Below are 7,913 nucleotides of genomic sequence, written 5' to 3' on the forward strand. Positions count from 1 at the left end.
ATTGCATCAACTGGCGCACCACTCCACACCACAGGCTCCAAAGTGGCATATTCTGGCTCCTTCTTTGATCCTCTCGGCTTCACCGGAGTCCTCAATTTGCCTCAGGTGAGTATGCTGGTACTGAGAGTAAACAGTGGCTCTCATCCTAGGGAGCTTGAGTGTGTTAAAGTGTTTTGTTCTTCCACAGAAAGCTGGCTCATCCTCATCCTCATCCTCGTCTCTGTGTACTCCATCACGTTAAGCAATCCATTGCATCAACTGGCGCATCACTCCACACCACAGGCTCCAAAGTGGCATATTCTGGCTCCTTCTTTGATCCTCTCGGCTTCACCGGAGTCCTCAATTTGCCTCAGGTGAGTATGCTGGTACTGAGAGTAAACAGTGGCTCTCATCCTAGGGAGCTTGAGTGTGTTAAAGTGTTTTGTTCTTCCACAGAAAGCTGGCTCATCCTCATCCTCGTCTCTGTGTACTCCATCACGTTAAGCAATCCATTGCATCAACTGGCGCATCACTCCACACCACAGGCTCCAAAGTGGCATATTCTGGCTCCTTCTTTGATCCTCTCGGCTTCACCGGAGTCCTCAATTTGCCTCAGGTGAGTATGCTGCTGGTACTGAGAGTGAACAGTGGCTCTCATCCTAGGGAGCTTGAGTGTGTTAAAGTGTTTTGTTCTTCTACAGAAAGCTGGCTCATCCTCATCCTCGTCTCTATGTACTCCATCACGTTGACCAACCATTGAACCAACTGTGCATCACTCCACACCACAGGCTCCAAATAAGCATATTGATCCTTCTTTGATCCTCTTGGCTTGAATGACCGGAGACCTCAACTTGTCTCAGGTGAGTTTGCTGGTACAGAGAGTACAGTGGCTCTCATTCTAGGGAGCTTGAGTGTGTTAAGTGTTTTTATTTTTTTTTATTTTTAGAAAACATGCCTACTCTTAAAAGGAAAGTGAAAGAACATGAAAGAAAAAACAAGGAAATAGGCAGAAAATGTTTTAAAATCAATCAAATGTTTTCAGGAAAAAAGAAGGTAGGAAAACATTTAGATACACCCATTTTAAACCCCTGTAAGAAAGTGTAACAAATATTTGAATTTAGATTACGATTTTTATTAATTACAGAAAATAAATGCAGCAGAGTTAGATCCTGTACCCAGCACCTCTGATCCTGTACCCAGCACATCTGATCCTGTACCCAGCACCTCTGATCCTGTACCCACAGATAATCAATGCACTTCCCAAGATAATTCACTGGCCACAGTTAACACAAATTGCAGCAATGTAGATGACTCGGTATCGACGTCATGTAATGTCATTGTTAATGAAAACACCATAGATGTGCATTCTCAATCCTCCGTCTCTCTTGCCAACTGTTCTCAGAATTTAGAGTGCGACACCTCACCCCCTATTATTTTGGATGATGACCTATCTGAAGAAAGGTGGTCTTCTTCTGAAGATACAGATACAATAAATGACATTGTGGTTAGTGCTTCTCCAAAAAAAAAAGTCAAAACATAAAGTTGGTTTCCAAATAAAATGGAAAAGAGAGTTTCCGTGGCTTAGTTGTAAAAAAAATGGTGAAAGAGAATCTCTACTCTGCAAGCTGTGTTTAAAACATCTGTTGAACGACACAAAATACAACAAATCTCCATGGATGAATAGTGGGATGAGCACAGTAAGGCGCGATAAAATTAAGGAGCATTCTGTTTCCGAGATGCACAAAGCAGCAATGCAAACTGAAATAATCTGTTGTAATGCTGAGGCTTCACAGAACAGAAAAAATAGACCAGAGTCAGAGGAATTCAAAGCTGTGGAATGTGCTATGAAGTGCCTGGATTTTCTAATCCAGCATAATATACCACATACAACTGTTTTTAAACCATTTGTTGTTTTCTGTATAGAAGAATTAAAGTCTCCAGTTTTAGCCCCTCTGAACAAATCTAAAAATGCCTCATATACAAGCTACCAAACAATCAACGAATTTGTTAATTCGATGGCCAGTGTTCAAAGAGAGAAAGTTATCTTGTCTTTACAGAAGAGTCCATCATTTTCAGTTATGTCAGATGAAACTACTGATGTCAGCAACAGAAAACACTTGGCAACTGCTGCAAAATATATAAAAGATGGAGAAGTCAGTGTGTCCTTTATTAATGATACAGAAATTCCAGATGGAAAATCAGAAACTATTTTCAATGCTTTTTCACAGACTATAGAAGACTGTGGAGGGTTTGAGAAATTAGTAGGCTTTGGAAGTGACGGCGCCAGTTCAATGGTTGGTCACCGTGATGGAGTAGCAGCCAAACTAAAGGCCAAAAATAATAAGATTATTTCAATACATTGTCACAATCATCGTTTAGCTCTTGCAACAAAAAATACATTTGAATCTTTGAATCCTTTCCTGAAAATGGATGAAGTATTAACAAGTATTTACAAATACTATAAATACAGCTCTGTGAGGAGCAAAACTTTGGAAGAAATACAAAGAGTATTTACTAAATGTAAGGGAACAAAAATAAAAAAGGCTAGCCACACAAGATGGCTATCACATGAAAATGCTATTAATTCAATAAGAATTAATTATCATTCGATCATTGTCGATTTGGAAAATGCTGTTGTAACTGGACAGTCAAAGACTACAAGTGGTGTGAGTGGGCCAACTGCTGAAGGACTTCTCAAACATCTGAAAAATTTTCATTTTTTTCAATTAATTCACTTTCTTTGTGATGTACTGAGCCTGCTTTCCAAATTAGTTTTAATCTTTGAAAGAAGAGATATTGACTTGTCTACAATACACAGCAATGTTTCCATTACGCTTGGTGCTTTGAAAAATTTAAAGCGTAAGCCTGGGGGTCAGTTTTGCAGGAACCTGGAAAATGCTGCAAGAAAAATAGGAATTCAGGCTCCTATAGCAGCAGAAAATTGTAAGTTTGAAGAAGATGCAAGGTGTTTTCTAGATCTATTGGTCCAAAACATTTCAGAGAGGATGCATAATATAGCTATACTTGATCATCTAAGTGTCTTAGATATGAGGCATCTTAATGCAGACAAAGGTGTGGGATTTTATGGTGTGGCCGAAATGGCACAGCTTGCTGATTTTTATCAACTGGACGAAGATCTTCTGTTATCAGAATGGGAAGACTTTAAATCTGTATTCTTACAAACGGAAGAAGAAAATTCTGATAATGAAAGATTGTCCATGGTCAACGTGTACAAGACTTTAGAAAAATCTGAAGACACAATTGGTGTAGCATTTCCTCTAATTCAGAAACTTGTTTCAGTTGGCTGTGTTCTACCACTCTCAACTGCTGAAGTTGAAAGAACTTTTTCGCAAGTTAAATTAATCTTAACAGATCACAGAAACCGTCTCAAGGTGGAAAATGTCAACAGCATATTAGCCATTAAGCTAAATGGCAAGGTAAACTACAGAGAGGCGGTGAAGCACTGGATGAAAAAGCAAAGAAGAATATTTTCTTGTAGACCACACACAGCTGGCCACCGACCACACTCTACAATCAGAAACACCTGTACTGTAGATTGTGAGCAACAACCAAGGACAACGCACATAAACTGACCCACCCAAGCTACTTGGAGCCCAACTTTCCAGTTCAAAAAGGTGAGTACCAAGTAAATGTGGGAGGAGGGAGAGTATTCCTACTTAGAGGTGGTGGAGTGGCCCTAGTATGTCCATAATCCTGTTATCAGAGTCCCTTTTCTGCTGTGTTCTTTAGTTCTTCAAAGCATAAGCCCTTATTTTGGTGGGGAAGAATTGTAAGAGACTAAAAATCTATGGTGGTCTTACAATTCTACTCCAAGGAATAAGCTGTGCTTTGAAGAACTAGGAATGCAGTACAAATGGACTCTGATAACATGCAGTCAGTTTATGTTGTATGATTCTGTTTCAGCTTCAGCACAGCGCCTAAGAGGATATTTACAGCCAGTGACAAGACGGCATCCGCCTGAGCCTGCATAAATAGTTGGACGGCTGTGGCGATTGCTCTTCTTCAGTTACCAAATCTGCACTCAACATTTCAGATGACAACCGAGGACTCTGCACCTGAGCCACCCAAGCTACTTGGAGCCCAACTTTCCAGTTCAAAAAGGTAGAGTACCAAGAAAATGTGGGAGGAGGGAGAGTATTCCTACTTAGAGGTGGTGGAGTGGCCCTAGTATGTCCATAATCCTGTTATCAGAGTCCCTTTTCTGCTGTGTTCTTTAGTTCTTCAAAGCACAAGCCCTTATTTTTGTGGGGAAGAATTGTAAGAGACTAAAAATCTATGGTGGTCTTACAATTCTACTCCAAGGAATAAGCTGTGCTTTGAAGAACTAGGAATGCAGTACAAATGGACTCTGATAACATGCAGTCAGTTTATGTTGTATGGTTCTGTTTCAGCTTCAGCACAGCGCCTAAGAGGATATTTACAGCCAGTGACAAGACGGCATCCGCCTGAGCCTGCATAAATAGTTGGACGGCTGTGGCGATTGCTCTTCTTCAGTTACCAAATCTGCACTCAACATTTCAGATGACAACCGAGGACTCTGCACCTGAGCCACCCAAGCTACTTGGAGCCCAACTTTCCAGTTCAAAAAGGTAGAGTACCAAGAAAATGTGGGAGGAGGGAGAGTATTCCTACTTAGAGGTGGTGGAGTGGCCCTAGTATGTCCATAATCCTGTTATCAGAGTCCCTTTTCTGCTGTGTTCTTTAGTTCTTCAAAGCACAAGCCCTTATTTTTGTGGGGAAGAATTGTAAGAGACTAAAAATCTATGGTGGTCTTACAATTCTACTCCAAGGAATAAGCTGTGCTTTGAAGAACTAGGAATGCAGTACAAATGGACTCTGATAACATGCAGTAAGTTTATGTTGTATGGTTCTGTTTCAGCTTCAGCACAGCGCCTAAGAGGATATTTACAGCCAGTGACAAGACGGCATCCGCCTGAGCCTGCATAAATAGTTGGACCCTTCTGTTTTGAACAGCTGACACCTACATCTACTCCAGATGACCTGTAGGACGTTTGATCAGCTACCTGCATCCAATCCACATGGTACTATTATTATAACTTGTATAAAATGCTAGGATTAGTGTTTATTTTAGCACCTTCACAACCTGTGCAGTTCCTCCTGCCTGGGGTGTCGTTCTGTACTCTAGTGCTTCTATCACAAGTCTTCCACTGAAATAAAGACCAGAGTGATAGAAGCACCAGAGCAGAGGACGACACCCCTGGCAGGAAAGAATAACTGCACAAGTTGTGACAGGTGCAGGATGATAGAACACTGTAGTTGTAATCTACCATACAGTAGAGCTACATTGGTGATGAATGGACCACAAATACTTTTATTTAACACTCTTCACTTTCAAATCCTTGTCCGCATGTAAAAGGTAAACATTAAATAAAATGGGTGCACAAACAAAAAACCATGAGTCTTTGTACTCATTTTTAGTTAAGACACCTGTCTAAGCATTACAGTATGGACATAATCGTGCCCTCTCGAATGAAAAAAGTGCCCTCCCGAATGAAAAATGTGCCCTCCCGAATGAAAAATGTGCCCTCCCCGTGATCAGCACCCTGCCCTAAAAAATTCCTAGAGTGAACACTAATTGTACAGTACATAGCATATTAGTAGAAAGTGCATAACTCACCTTAGATCAGGACAGCACAGAGCACTACAGTGATAAGACTGATATTTATAGTGTGTACATCCCTGTAAGATGTGACTGTAGGGAGTGGAAGAAAATTATGGCATTACATCACCCCTGTACTCTGCTCTTGGGTTTTCCATTTTAAAGTTCTAAGAATTATAGCAACTGAACTTTTTACAGTATTCTCTAAAACTTTCTCTCATTTGAAGTTTGTCATGTATGGAAATAACTTAACAGCAATATAATAATACAAATAGTAATTCTAATAAAGACACAGAGACATAGATTGGCAAAAAAAACTGTTAGCTATTTATTTATTTATTTAAATCAATATGTATGGGAAAGTATGGTGGCAAAGAAAGGACGTCCGGAATCGGCACAATCCACAATAACCACCAACTACTGTACATGCATTGTAGGCATATACCAACCAAGGTGCACTACTCACCTATAACACCACAATGGTGTCCACTCGCCCTCCTAACTTGACTACCCACATATTTTGGGTGATGACACTGCCTCCTGTTAAGCCAACTACCAGTCAACAAAGGGAGTACACTCAAAATAAATGATTGCACTCGGAATGGTGATCTGCCATTCTTTCCCGCAGAAAGAATAGCCAACGATTAATAAGAAAAGTATAAGGGAGGGAGGGTGGGAAGACTGGAACAAAGAGGCTTAGGCCCACAGCCCAAGCCTTTGCATAATGTCCAACACAGACACCACCCCAGCCACACCATAGGCAGGCTAAGTCAATTAAACTTCCTTCATGCCATCCCCCCATAATAGAAGTTTAAACCACCTCATTTCTTGTAACAATCATTCGGTTTCTCTTCTGCCCATTAAGGGTCTTCTTTCTTAAATATAATATTTTTGTGGTAACTGAACTGTTTGAGAATGCACTGATTTAGAGAAAATATTTTACAAAATACACAGCCAGTATATGTTTTACAGGCAGATGCTGTGAGATTTACCATTTATCTTTCACAAACAGTTTTTTGCCAATTCTCAAATCCAAAAGATGTTGCCAAAATAAAAAGGGGATGAAGCTCAACAGGATGGTGTAGGAAGGTTGATCAGTGCAAATGACATATGATAGACACTCAGACTTCCCTCAAGCAAACTGCCAACATGATAAACAGAATATGTATAGAAATGTCCAATTGGAGGACTTCCGGTTCACGGGCCTCATATGCGGCTGCATTTAACTAGGCTCCTTAAACCCTTAAGTGCTCTTTTTGGGCATTAACTGGAGGTTCAGGACTACTGATCGGCACTGGACACTGTGGAGACCCTCCAGAGAGAGTTTGGAAGCACATGTCGACCTCTCTGTTACTTTTTCCCGGAGTCCGACTCACGCTGCTGAGCATCCTCCTCCCCTGAAGTATTGTCCTTGTAACAGTTTATGGATGGCGGGAACATGTGGTTGGATTGTTTGGATGGCTACCACTACTAGAACGACCTACTTCTGGAGTGTGGCATGTCAGCATCATCAGGATTGCCTTTCTCTGGGACCGGCCGCTCCATTCCTCAGTTTCCTCTGCTGGTCTAGGTCCGTGCACTTTGAAGTGGTCTGATCCCCGCAATCATCTTTTGCAACCTCTGCCTTGGGGTCCCTCACTGCCCACATGACTGCTCTAAGCGCTGTTTCGGCAGCCTGCTTGAATAGTGCAGCTCTCTTTCCCTGCTACTTCACCTGTGGATAGGACAGTGGGTCCACTGTGTTCTCCTGGGCACCCCTGTCTTGCGGAAGATTATATTGTGCTAAATCCCCGACATTGTGAAGGAGTCTCTGGTGGCTGATAGCCCCCTCTACAGGTGATGTTCCTTGTTCTGACCTGTCAGCTGTTCTTTCCTGGGGCTTCAATAGTGTAGAGAGACTTGGCTGCCTTAATGGTGACCCTACAGTATTAGTGCCAACTGCACCCCACTCTCTGTGGCCTCACTGGGATATCTAATGGCTGTCACCAAACACTCTGTTCCACCGTAGTAATATTGTTTGTTACCCACTTTTACTAACAACTCTGTATTTTTTCTCTACACCTTCCTTTTCTGTCCTACCTCCCCTCTTTGTGTGTTATCCTTCTCCTTCTTATTACCCTCAGCCCATTCCTCCCCCCCACCCCCTCTTCTTTTCATTTCCAACCGTACTTCAATACAGTGACTCAGGACATTCTCATCCTGACAGTGGAGATGGTGAGCTGGCCCCCGGGAACTGTTTATGACATGCAGCATATCTGAAAGTCTGAACATTTATTTGGTGCTCTCCTCCTCA

General features: G+C 41.7%; 2 long non-coding RNA genes across 2 annotated transcripts; both read left to right on the plus strand.

The window, feature by feature from the left end:
- The first annotated feature begins 704 nt into the window (after positions 1–704).
- Positions 705–1,181, plus strand: LOC134943880 (uncharacterized). The gene is made up of 3 exons (XR_010181807.1): positions 705–839; positions 926–1,032; positions 1,124–1,181. It is a non-coding gene; the product is annotated as an uncharacterized LOC134943880 (long non-coding RNA).
- A 2,726-nt stretch (positions 1,182–3,907) lies between these two features.
- On the plus strand, positions 3,908–5,394 carry LOC134943882 (uncharacterized). Its single transcript, XR_010181808.1, has 3 exons — positions 3,908–4,101; positions 4,392–4,589; positions 4,880–5,394. It is a non-coding gene; the product is annotated as an uncharacterized LOC134943882 (long non-coding RNA).
- The last annotated feature ends 2,519 nt before the right edge of the window (positions 5,395–7,913 follow it).

Source organism: Pseudophryne corroboree, chromosome 7, assembly GCF_028390025.1.
Source record: "Pseudophryne corroboree isolate aPseCor3 chromosome 7, aPseCor3.hap2, whole genome shotgun sequence".
Classification (NCBI taxonomy): Eukaryota; Metazoa; Chordata; class Amphibia; order Anura; family Myobatrachidae; genus Pseudophryne; species Pseudophryne corroboree.